The sequence below is a fragment of the Hemicordylus capensis genome, chromosome 4, assembly GCF_027244095.1.
Source record: "Hemicordylus capensis ecotype Gifberg chromosome 4, rHemCap1.1.pri, whole genome shotgun sequence".
NCBI lineage: Eukaryota > Metazoa > Chordata > Lepidosauria > Squamata > Cordylidae > Hemicordylus > Hemicordylus capensis.
In genome coordinates, this window is record NC_069660.1 from 67,973,346 (window position 1) to 67,986,246 (window position 12,901).

General features: G+C 38.4%; 1 protein-coding gene across 4 annotated transcripts in view; it reads left to right on the forward strand.

Annotated features, from left to right (window-relative positions):
• DSTYK (dual serine/threonine and tyrosine protein kinase) overlaps nucleotides 1-12,901 on the forward strand; it is a 77,191-nt gene that overhangs the window by 10,945 nt on the left and 53,345 nt on the right. The window lies entirely within an intron of this gene.

Genomic DNA, 12,901 nt, shown 5'->3' on the forward strand with positions numbered 1-12,901 from the left:
AGTATCATTATCAACCTTTGAATCCCTTGGGCTTTGTGGTCAACTAACACAATTTTTATACTTTCAAATCTGGGTATAAATTACAATCCAGTACAGCCTCCCCTGTGATCTCTAGCTGCCAATTTTGGCACACATGGATGTTCAACTATTCCCAGTAAAAGTGAAATTATGTGGAGAAGAAAATTAAGAAGTGAAGTTGTGTTAGAATTTCCTATTGAAATGAAAGCTGATGTAACTGCAATGAATATAAATAGTATGTGAAGCTATATCTTGGAATATAGTTTTGATACACGAAAAATTTAAGCACTATAACAGTGCTTATAGAGTTCATTTTTAATGAGTATTGCTGTATTCCTTGAATAACCCCAAATGATCACTTGGGAGGGTAGAGATTGTGGGGGCAGAGTTGGGGCTGTTTGAACTCTGAAACGTCGCATGATGGTAACGTATAAACATAATAGCTACACTGTAAGGTTTTTCTGGAGTTTATTTTTAAAAAGATTATTCTGAATATAATATGTGGATAATCTTCTTGTCTAAATTGTTTTTTCTGTGTACCAATATCTTTTCAAAACTGGTGTTTCCAACCTCTTGTTGTAAAAATATTTTTTCCCTTCATCACCCTCTGAAATCAGGATTTCACTTGGGTTTCAATTTTTTTCCATAAAGTCTTTGAGTAAAGAGGATCAGGATGGGACTCAAGCTGTTGCTATCTGCCCTGTTAAAGTATTTACTGCTTGATGTGTGTAGCCATTAAGAAGACATGGTCACATTCTCTGCATACCTGTGGTCATGCTTGTCTAAGTCAGTCAGTACTGACCATGCTCATTCTTAATGGATGCATAAGTGAATTATTAAAGGAACCTGTGAAGTTGTACAGTTGGAGTAGGACACACTTTGATTGTCTTCACTTTCGATAATCTTGTTTGATGTGCAGTTATAAAATCTAAATGGAGAAACTTGCAGCCAGACTATATGCAGAGTTGGATACATCATACTGAAATAATTTGAAAGTAATTTCCTCCCAGCAAAGCTTCTGCGAGCATTGACCCTTACAGCTCCATGTCCCAATGCTTTCAATACACCTTGTGGCTCTTTATACTGTATAACAATACCAGTGTGAATTTGTTAGAAATCTGTGCAGAAGTTTAATCCTTGCTTCTTAGGCTGTGAATTTGACTTCTTCATAACCAGAGATGTGGGTTTTTCCAGAAAACCAGAAGAGTTGGACAATTTTTCCTATCATATGCATTAATTTTTCTTTAAAAATTACTATGTAGATTTTCCTGATGTCTTAAATAGATTGCGATCTAATCTGGCATGTTGGGCTGATTTATACAGTGGGAAGAAAGCTCCTTCACCATGGCATGGGGCCGTAGCACAATGGCAGAACATCTGCTTTGCATGCAGGTCTTGGGTTTAATTCCGGGCGTTTCCAGGTAAGACGGGGAGAGATTCCTGCCTGGAACCTTGGAGAGCCACTGCCAGTGTAGATAATACTGAGCTAGATAGACCAGTGGTCTGACAGCTTCCTGTGTTTGTATATTTTTCCCTTGCTGTATCTCAAATGTTTCTTAAGTAGCTAAGTAAAATTTTTAGAAGTGGAAACTTTCCCACAAAAAAAATTAAGTATGGGAAATTTTCCCAGAAAATGTCCACCTCATATCTTTACTCAGGGGCCAGAGCAAGCCATGGACAAGATGGCGTGTTAGCTCGATTGCTTTCTCCATCTCAGCCTTTTTATTAGACCTAGCTTTGAGAGTTTGGCAGCTACATTTGTTAATTTGAAGTGATATCGAAGGAAAAATGTCCAAGAAAGAGTTGAAGCGGAAAGGAAAAGGAATTAGAGCCTTCCTGGATTATTTGAAGTCAGCTGGTATGTCCCCCCCCTCATAATGGAGGGGAGGAGGATGATGAAGAGATCCAGGAACAAGCTCAACTGGAGTTACAAAAACAAGAAAAGCCTTTGGATACCCTTGGGTGAACCTTGGAATTACAATCAATTAGCAATAGCAATAGCAATAGCACTTACATTTATATACCGCTCTATAGCCAGAGCTCTCTAAGCAGTTTACAATGATTTAGCATATTGCCCCCAACATTCTGGGTACTCATTTTACCGACCTCGGAAGGATGGAAGGCTGAGTCAACCTTGAGCCCCTGGTCAGGATCGAACTTGTAACCTTCTGGTTACAGGGCAGCAGTTTTACCACTGCGCCACCAGGGGCTCTTTTGAACATTTGATAAGGCAGCTCAATAAAGAACTACAAGTGGGATGGAGTAACTCGTTTACAACGGTCTGTTGAGATTTGGTAAGTATGACTGATCAAATTAATAAGCAATTTAAGGACCTTTCACTGAAAATCTCTGATATTGGACAAACAGCTAGTATTGCCTTCGATCTGGTTAATAGGAATGCCCTAGAATTATCTGCTACTCAGAAAAAAGTGGATGGGGTAAGAGAGAATGTGGCGACTATCCAAGATCGCAATAGAAGAAATAATTTTAAAATTCGGGGCAATAGTGAGAAGATGCCAAATGTGGATTTAATGAGCTATGTTATCACTAAAATGAAGAGTTGTCTTCAGACTTGCAAATTGTAGAAAGAGATCTGGAACGAGTTCATAGGAGACAGAATTGAGATAAGTCCTGGTGAGATTAGTTAATTCTGGCTTGAAGGACAGGGTGCTATATAAAGGGTGTCAAAAAGAGGTAATCTGGGATAATGAGGAAGTACTATGTTTTCAAGATATTAGTACAGCAACATTGCAGCGGCGTACAGAATTCAAGCCCTTGACTGAGATTCTCTTTTCAAAAGGGATTCGATACCAGTGTGGGTTTCCCTTTAAAATAATTATCTTCAAATCTGAAGTGATGCAAGTTCTTACATCTCTGGAACAAATGCAAAAAGAAGTAGCTGTCTCGCAGGGAACTAAACAACTTGGCCTTGAGTTAACTGGGAAACAGAAGAATTCATCAGACGATAAGATATGCATCTCTGCCAATAATTTTTTTTTAAACTGTCTTCTTTGAAACCAGGCAATTTGACCTCAAAACTGTGCAATATGGAACCTATGAGAAGCAGCTGGAAGATTTGATAAATTACTATATTAAGTGAATTTTAAAAGAAAAAAGAGGAAGAAGAGAGGAGAATGCTAAGGTGGTTAGCTAGACTGGGTGAATATAGGTAATTAGTTAAATAATAATTATTTGGTTGGTGGTATTTATTTATTTATTTATTTATTTTCTAAACTTGTATACTGCCCAAACTTCCATCTCTGGGCAGTTAACATAAAACAATTAAAACACATATGAAAGTTAGACCAAATCAGCAGTTTAAAATCAACCATAAAATTAAAACAGACGATTTTTAAAAGCTGAGAAAGCTTGGGCGAAAAGATGGGTTTTCAGGTGTTTTTTTGAAAATTGCCAGAGATGGGGAGGATCATATCACAGCAGGTAGTGCATTCCACAGTTTCGGGGCAGCAACCAAGAAGGCCCGTCTCTGTGTAACCACTAAACGAGTAACCACTAAACTGGAGATGGACCTCCTCAGATGACCTCAGTGGGCAGTGGGGCTCATAGTGAAGAAGACGCTCTCTTAAATACTCAGGGCTTAAGCTGTTTAGGGTTTTATAAGTTATAACTAGCACTTTGTATTTTGCCTGGAAACCTATTGGCAGCCATGGTAGCTCCATCAGTAAAGGAGTAACATGGTCTCTCCAAGATGACCCAGAGACCAACCTGGCTGCTGCATTCTGAACCAACTGAAGTTTCAGGACTATGTTCAAAAGCAGCCCCACGTAGAGTGCATTACAGAAGTCAAGTCTGGAGGTTACCAACAAATGTATCACTGTTTTGAAGTCATTGATCTCAAGAAACGGGCGCATCTGGAATATCAGCTGAAGCTGATAGAAAGCACCCCTGGCCACTGCCAACCTGAGAAACCAGGGAGAGGTGTGAATCCAGAAGTACTCCCACACTGTGAACCTGTTCCTTTTGGTGAAGTGTGACCCCACCTAGAACAGGGAGATCAAAATCGTCTCTAGAGTTCTGACCCTGCACAATAAGTACCTCCATCTTATCTGGATTCAGTTTCAGTTTATTCTCCCTCATCCTGCCAATTACTGCTTCCAGGCAGGCATTTAGGGGGGATATGCCAGCTCCTGAAGAAATTGACAGTGAAGTAGATCTGGGTGTCATCAGCGTACTGGTAACACCCAGCTCCAAATCCCCTGATGATCTCTCCCAGTGGTTTCATATAGATGTTAAGCATTGGAGAAAGTACAGAGCCTTGAGGGACACCATACTTAAGCTCAGATTTCGAAGAGCAACAATTTCCAATCGACACCATCTGGAATCTGTCCACGAGGTAGGAACGGAACCACTGTAAAACAGTGCCTCCCACCCCCACCCCCCTCAGACGTTCCAGAAGGATACTATGGTCGATAGTATCGAAAGCCACCAAGAGATCCAAAAGGACCAACAGAGTCACACTTCCTCTGTCAATTGCCAATTGGAGATAATCCATTAGGCCGACCAAGGCAATCTCCACCTCATAGCCCGCCCGAAAGCCAGTTTGAAATGGGTCTAAATAATCAGTTTCCTCCAAGACCGCCTGGAGCTGAGAGGCCACCACCCTCTCAATTACCTTGCCCAGCCATGGGAGGTTGGAAACAGGTGTATAATTGCTCAACTCTGAGAGATCGAATGCAGGCTTCTTTAGAAGAGGTCTAATGATTGCCTTCTTAAGACCCTTGTCTCAAGGGGAGAGCATCCTGCTCTCCCTCAGAGAAGCATTTGATTTCCACCAGGCTGTCTACAACAACCTCCCTACTAGATCGAACAAGCCATGTTGGACAAGGGTCAAGAGAACAAGTGGTAGGCCTCACCGCTCCAAGCAGCTTGTCCTCATCTCAGGAATCACCAACTGAAACCAGTCCAGTCGAATCACATAAGAGGAGTTGTTGGGCACCTCTAGCTCAGATATCAAATTAATTGTGGAGTCTCCATCTAGGTTGGCCCGAATCCGAGAGATTTTATCTGCGAAAAACTCTTTAAACACATCGCAGTGAATAACTGATGACTCCAAATTCTGGTTCGAGGGAGGGCAGATACTAGTCCTCTCACAACCCTGAACAACTCCACTGGACGTGAAATCTCAGAGGCAATACGGACAGAAAAGAACCGCTTCTTTGCTACACTTATTGCCTGAGCATAGATCTTTAGATGTGCTCTATGTTGCAATCTATCGGATTCGAGTCGATTCTTTCTCCACTTGTGCTCCAGACGCCTGCCTTGCCGCTTCAGCCCCCGTAGATCTTCCGTATACCAAGGGGCCAATTTTGAAGCGGGTCGGAGGGGATGCTTGGAAGCAATTGTGTCTATTTCCCTGGTGAGCAGGTTGTTCCAGTTCTCAACCAGGGCATCAACAGGATCACCAGCAAAGCCAACATTGAATCCCTCTAAGGCTTCTTGGAATCCTACTGCATCCAATAACTTCTTCGGGCGGATCATTCTAATAGGCTCTTCGCCCCTGCGGAGGTGGGAAGTGGTTGTAAGTCCAGCCTTAACCAGATGGTGATCCATGCATGACAATGGGGAAATCACAGGAGTCTCCACCCACGAAACACCACCCTGATCAGAGTAAAAGACCAAATCAAGCATGTGACCTGCAGTATGCGTCGGTCCAGAGACCACTTGGGATAGGCCCATAGTTGTCATGGCCTCTATGAATTCCTGGGCTGCCCTGAACAGATTGGTCCCAAAATGAACATTGAAGTCCCCCAGCATCAAGAGTCTGGGAGACTTCAACGCGAGTTCCGCAATCAAGTCCGTGAGCTCAGTAAGGGATTCCGCTGGGCAGCGGGGCGATCGGTACACCAACAGAAGTCCCAATCTATCCCTTGTCCCCAAAATTAAGTACACACATTCAATATGGTCTGATACCCTAACAAGGCGATGTTATCCTTATAGACCACAGCCACTCCACCTCCCCACCCACGTCCCCTCACCTGCTCCTTACAGAATATCCTGGAGGGAGAAGCTGGGACCAAACTGGACCACTAGCTTACCCCAACCAAGTCTTGGTAATACATACCACGTCGGCCCCTTCATCCATGATCAAATCATGGATGAGTTGAGGTTTATTTTGGGCTGACCTGGCATTGCAGAGGAGCAGGGTAAGGGTATGTGGGTTGTTGGCACTGCTTCCGGACATCAAAGAGCTGGCAGGACAGCCGGAAGAGGAGACAGCTATTAAATTTCTGACTAACCTTCCCCTGGAATGGCCTGCTGACCTGCCAGCGTTACTTCTATTTCCCACCGCTGCTGGAATAGCTGCATAGTCAACGAAGGCGCCCTCTGTCACCCCATTTCCAGACAAACCCAAACACATTACAACAACTTCAACCCAAGTCCAGAACAGCTTAAAATGGACTAAACAGAAGCCCTCATCCTCATTCTCCCCCAAAGGGGCAACAGGCAGCATTCCTATAAAGCCCAAAGCTGAGCAGGTGACCCGAGAAACTGCTGAGTCACTCGGGAGCTGGTCCCAATCCTGCCCACACTTCCCACAGACGTTAACCTGAGGCTGTGGCCCCACAGAAGCAGGCAGGCAACAGCAGAAGACACCCACCTGGTCTATAAAGAATATTGGACTGGAATGGAGAGAGGGCGAGCTGATGCTCCCCCCCCCCCCACAAAAACAACAACAACAAACAAACCCCTGTTAGAGGATTTATCTCCTCTGCAACAATGTTTGCTTTCGGTCTAAGTCGGCCAGGAAGGGAGGGGAGAGGGGAAAGGGGTGACGGGGAGGGGATTAAGGGGAGGGGTTTTCAGGGAAGGGGGAAGCATACTTTAAAAAGGAACAGTTAAATACACTTACATTCTATAGATAGCTATACTAAGGTAGAAATGGGTGACTTGAGAGAATTTGAATTATCTGGTTCATGGAAATTAAATCAATATTGCCAGCAAAGACTAAGAATTAAAAATGATTGATCAGTGTATATTTGTTTCCTTGAACGTGAGAGGTTTGGGAGATCCGGTTAAAAGGTCCAGGCTATGTAAACATATTAAATCCTTTAACCCAGTTGTGGTCTTTTTGCAAGAGACTTATAAGTTTGATGGTATTGCTGATAGATATTTTGGAAAACAGTTTTTTGCTCAAGAGACAAACAAGGCAAAAGGGGTTGGTATTTTATTTAAAGCTAACATTGATCTTGTTATTGAAATTTTTTTGAAAGATAGGATGGAAGATATATTTTTATTAAGGGGAAGTTGTACGATAAAGATATTACTTGGGCCTCTATTTATGCTCCAAATCAGAGACAGATTGACTTCCTTCAGAAAACAATGAGGAAAATGAAAAGGTTTGCTGGTACTAACATAGTGTTGGGCGGGGGGAGGGACTTAAATATTGATGCCACTAAGTCTTCTAATGAGAATAAATCAAGATCTTTACAATATAAGAAACAAGCCTCACTGTCATTGAACTTTCAAAGATTGATGCATAAATACACGCTTATAGATACTTGGCGAATGCTGAACCCCTCTGCAAAAAGTTTTACCATTTTTTCAGGAAGACACCAATCTTATTCTAGGTTGGATTATATATGGGCATCTAATACTTTAACTCAATTTCATAAGGGAGAAATTGGACCCATTCTTGTTTCGGATTATGCCCCAGTGATCTTTAAATTTAAATTAGAGGAGAAAATTTTATTCTCCCCAGTTTGGCATTTTAAACCTAGATTACTTGTGGACTGGGCGGCAAAGCAACAATTGGCCCAAACATTAAGAATTTTTTTAAATGAAAATGATAAGGAGCATGCATCAGTAGTAATGAGGTGGGATGCAATAAAAGCTGTTGTTAGAGGGGAGTGCATTAATCAGATGATCAGGATTAAAAAATAATCAACACAAATGAGTGATAAACTAGAGTTGGAAATTAAACACTTACTGGCAATATTTAATAGAACAGGGTCTGTTAATACCTTTAAGCAAATAGAGAAGAAAAGGAGGGAGCTCAAGGTTTTGGAAGTGACAAAAATTTCTACTCAACTCATTTATTTAAAACAAAGATATTTTGAATATGATAATAAAATACAAGATTGTTAGCCTATAAATTAAAGTAAGTTAAGGAGAAGAGGCTTATAAAAATAATAAAGGATGATAAAGGTCAAACCATCACTAATACTAAAGATATTAGTGATCAATTTGTTAAATTCTTTGAACAATTATATAATTCTCATAACCCAACACAAGGGAAAATTCTTTACTTAGATAAGATTAACTCCCCACAATTAACTCCAAAGGATATTACAATTTTGGATGCACCATTTACAGAGGCAAAAGTGCTTGAGGTTTTTAAGACCATTCAGAATCACAAATCTCCAGGGCCAGATGGTTTGATAGGGGAATTTTTAAGGGAATTTAAAGGAATTATTATATCTGAGTTTGTAATTTTAATTAATGCTCTACGTCAGGCAGCGTGTCTCCCACCCTTGTGGTATGACTCAAAAATAACATTAATTCCCCAAACAGGTAGAGATTTACAGGAAGTCAGTTCTTATAGACCAATTCCGCTGCTTAATGTTGATGATATATATACTAAATTATTGGCAAATCGACTTAAATTAATTATTTACAAAATTGTTCATATAAATCAATCTGGGTTCATTCCTAGGAGAAATATATTTAATTCTATAAGAAAGTTATTAAATATTATCTATGCTTTTAATGTCAAGTCGACCTCTCTAGCACTATGTTCTATAGACATACTTAAAGCTTTTGATTGTTTAGAGTCAATCTTTTAAAAATATGTTTTAAAGAGATTTAAATTTGGCTGCCTTCTGTAATACGATTGATCAGATTTATGGTTCAACTAAAGCCCAAATTAGAATTAATAACTTTGATTCTGAGTGGTTTTCAATGTCTAGGGGTACTAAACAAGGATGCCCCTTGTCACCTCTTTTATCTAATTTAGCATTAGAAATGTTAGCAATTGCGTTGTGAGCAAATAATCAAATTAAAGGATTTAAATTAGGAAACAATATATATTTACTTAATCTATTTGCTGATGATATGGTATTAACTCTTGCAGAACCTAGTCTATTGAATATTTAAAGAAAGAATTATATGAATTTGCTGAGGTATCAGGGTTATCTGTCAATTTTTAATAAATCTTAATTGATGTTTTTTCATACACCCCCTAATATACAAAAGAAAGTTTCTAGTGATCTAGGGATCCCAATAATGTATAAATTGATTAAGTATTTAGGTATTAACATAACTAAAAATATTAATAAACTGTTTAATAGAAACTTTAGGCCAGTTTGGAAAAAATTAAATAAGAATATGAATCACTGGAAAAGATTAAATCTTAACATATTGGGAAGAATAGCAGTAATACAAATAAAGTTCTTTCTAAATTTAATTTTTTATTTAATCTCTTCCTGTGGAAATCCCAAATAAAATATTTAGGTTATGGCAAAATAAAATTGAGAGGTTTTGCTTTAATTAAAAAATGAGGCTAAATAGAAAGATAATATATAGACCTCAAAAACTAGCCAGACGGGGACTTACAAATCTAAAACTTTATTATTAAGCTGCCCAACTAAGTCATATGATTGCATTTATAATGGATGATGTATCAAAGCAGTGGATACAAATAGAATAGACACAGGAATCAGAAGGAATCTTAAGACAAATAATTTTCCACCCAAGTAAATTTAAAGAGGTGAAGAAAACTTATAATGTATTCACTAGAAATATGCTTCAGATATGGAAATTAAAAATTACAATATTGATGGGAGATATTTCTCCACTAACACCTATATTAAAATATCTGGATACTGGGGTAGATAAATATGGATTGGCTTATTTGAAGATGTTGGAGGAAAAGTATTTTTATAGAATAAGATACTTCTATAGAAATACGAGGTTATTCAAGAAGGTTGAGATTGAACAACAAGCGGGATCTCAAATACCTTGGTTGGTTTGGTTTCAAATTAGATCCATATTGATGGATAGTAGCGTTGATAGTTCAGCTACCCGATCACTTAGAAATTTTGAGACATTAATGCTCAGTTATTTGGATCAACCTAAAGGGATAAGCTCCAATATATATCAAATTTTAATACAAATAGAGATTGGAGATCCCCCAATAGGTTTGAGGAATGTATGGGGAATGGATTTAGGTAAAAATATAGAGGAGATGCACTGACATTCATTATGGAGGTCGGGTTTTTCTCTCAGCCTCTATTCAAGGACTTCACTGGAAAATACTACATCGCTGGTATTTAACACCTTTGGTATTAGCCCGATTTTCTCAACAAAATTTCATACGATTTTGGAGGGGTTGTAAACAAAAAGGTACATAGTATCATATGTGGTGGACTTGTGAGAAAATTAAACCTTTTTGGAATACATTTTTTGTTGAAATTAGCAATATAATGAATCAAAGAGTAGACTGTTCTCCCGATTTGAATTTATTACATATTTTTAACAGGAAACAATACTAAACTTAAAGACAAAGAATTAGTTGTTTTTTAATCCTGGCTGCTAAAGGAATTATGGCACAGCAATGGAAACTATTGGATAGTTTAAATATGGAGAGATGGTATAACAAGGTATGGTCACTGGCAATTTAAAAAAATGGAAAAAAATATATTTCTTATATAGAGAGTATAATGGTGGTAATTCTGATCCTATTTATGAAGTTTGGAAATCATGATTATTTTTACATGTTTGGAATAGTGGTTTGAGTCCACTCCTAGTAGTGGTCCAAGAATATGTAGATAGTTTTCTTGGTTTATATCATAAATATGCTATATTGATTTGTATTGAATTATTGATTTGTGTTTAATAAAATTGAATAAATGTAAGAATGTTCCAGTTAAAAAATAGGGGGAAAATATCTCTACTCCTAACTTTAGTCTTTTTCAGCTTTGCCAAGCTGAGAAAGATCTAACATGCTCTGCTTCTTCTGTTTTTAACTGTAAAAATTAGACTCTGAGCATTGTGGTACTATGGCAGAGGCTATCTTTTTTTTAAATAGGGGCAGAATTCAAACTTTTTAATATGCACACTTATTTATCCTGGATGTTCTTTTTAAATATTTTAAAGTAACCAGACATAAAAGCAGAGTTTGTGGTTTAAACATTTATAACATTATACACAACATATGTTTAAATTCTGCATTTGTTCGCAGAATTTACTTCTGCTTACTTGTTTATTTTGAGATCAATTAGTGTATTTCTTGGGAAAGGCATAATTGGGACCCATGTGCTTGGATACTCCCCTTTGGGTACTTTTGAAGTGCTGCATGCTGATCACATGTTTTTTAAAAACTGATATAAAGTAAAATGTGTCTTCCAAGAATCCCTTCAGCATTAGAACTCTTGTTTGTTGACAGCTGAACACAAATGTCCTTTTCCTAACTATTTTGCAATGAGCCCTTCATTCAATAACTTTAGAGCTGTTGACTCTCCTAGAATGCTAGCAACTTGTCAACAAAAATAAACAATTCTAATAGCTTTTAAAAATTTCATCATTAAACATTTTGACTGCACTGTGCTGCGTTGGTGCTGTAGATCTTCAGGGCTTCCTTTACAAGTTTGGCTATATAAATAGGAAGCTAAAATATTCATGAAGACTATTAATTAGCAACAGTGAACCATCTGTCTAGAGGACTGTTTGATGACAGTACTGTAACTCCCTTTGTGCTTGCATCCTTAAGAGTGGTGCATAAGCATACTAGAGCATTTGTGGCAAGGATGGCAAAGTTTGTCTTTCTTGCTTCTGCATGCCAAGACCCTTCCTCTAGAACCCATTCTGTGGCTCTGAATTATGATTTGTTAGTCAATATGACTTAACAAAGTAATCTGACTATAGCAATTAAGACTGAAGGTAGGTTGGACACTTGTCTAATCAAGTGTTCTAAACTTAGTTTAACTTCATTGTGATCTACAACCAATATTTAAGTATTCTGAAAACTAACTTTATTATAAAAGTACTTTAATCATCAACAGTTTTGATACACCAGTTACAAAACAAGATTAGTTAAGCTGCTGTTTGTAAAACTAGCAAATGAACTTTTTCAAAAAGTTATGTTATAACTTCTAATGATAGGGTAGTTTCTAAAATGTAATTCAGTGAACAGGTTTTTCTCTGACTTTAATACTGGAACACCAGAGTTGGCTTATGGTAGAAAAAAAAGCAGAAATAAAGCAAAGTAACAGCATATATTAACATAAGTCTGTTTTTAAAGGCAGCTGTGCTCAGTAGGCAGCCAGCCAATTTTCAAGCTTTAGCTAGTTTCCCACTTCCATCTGCATCATCTTATTCGTCATTGGTGTGCCCCTGACCGCTGCAGGGCTAGGAGGCAAGCAACTCTTGATCCTATCTTTGCTACAATCGTCACCATAATAATTGCATAGTGGCATTCTTCACCTTCATGGAGTGTCTGACAATATTGTATCATAGTTTAATAGGCAGTCAGTTGACAAATGCACAAATTCTAGAGTGAAGGGAAGGCAAATGGCAAGATAACTGCCATTTGGACATGACCTTCCTTGAAGAAAAGGCCATATACCAGTTGAAGATGCAGGGAGTTTAAAACTTGGTTACACTGTGCTTCATATCTTCATTTCAAGTACTGATTTTCAGGATTGGCAGGCAAACAAAACTGCTAGACTGATTGTGGGTGTTCCTGGGGCCCTGATTTGATTTTTAGAAGGATTCTTTCTTCCGTTAAACTTTTTATCCCCCTCCATACTTGTCTTGCTGTTCAAAATTCTGCATATAAGACACTACTGTGAAGCAATTTGGCAGCCTAATTTGGAACAGAAGCACCTAAAACAAAGTAGTTCTATATGGGGCCAGTTGAATAAAA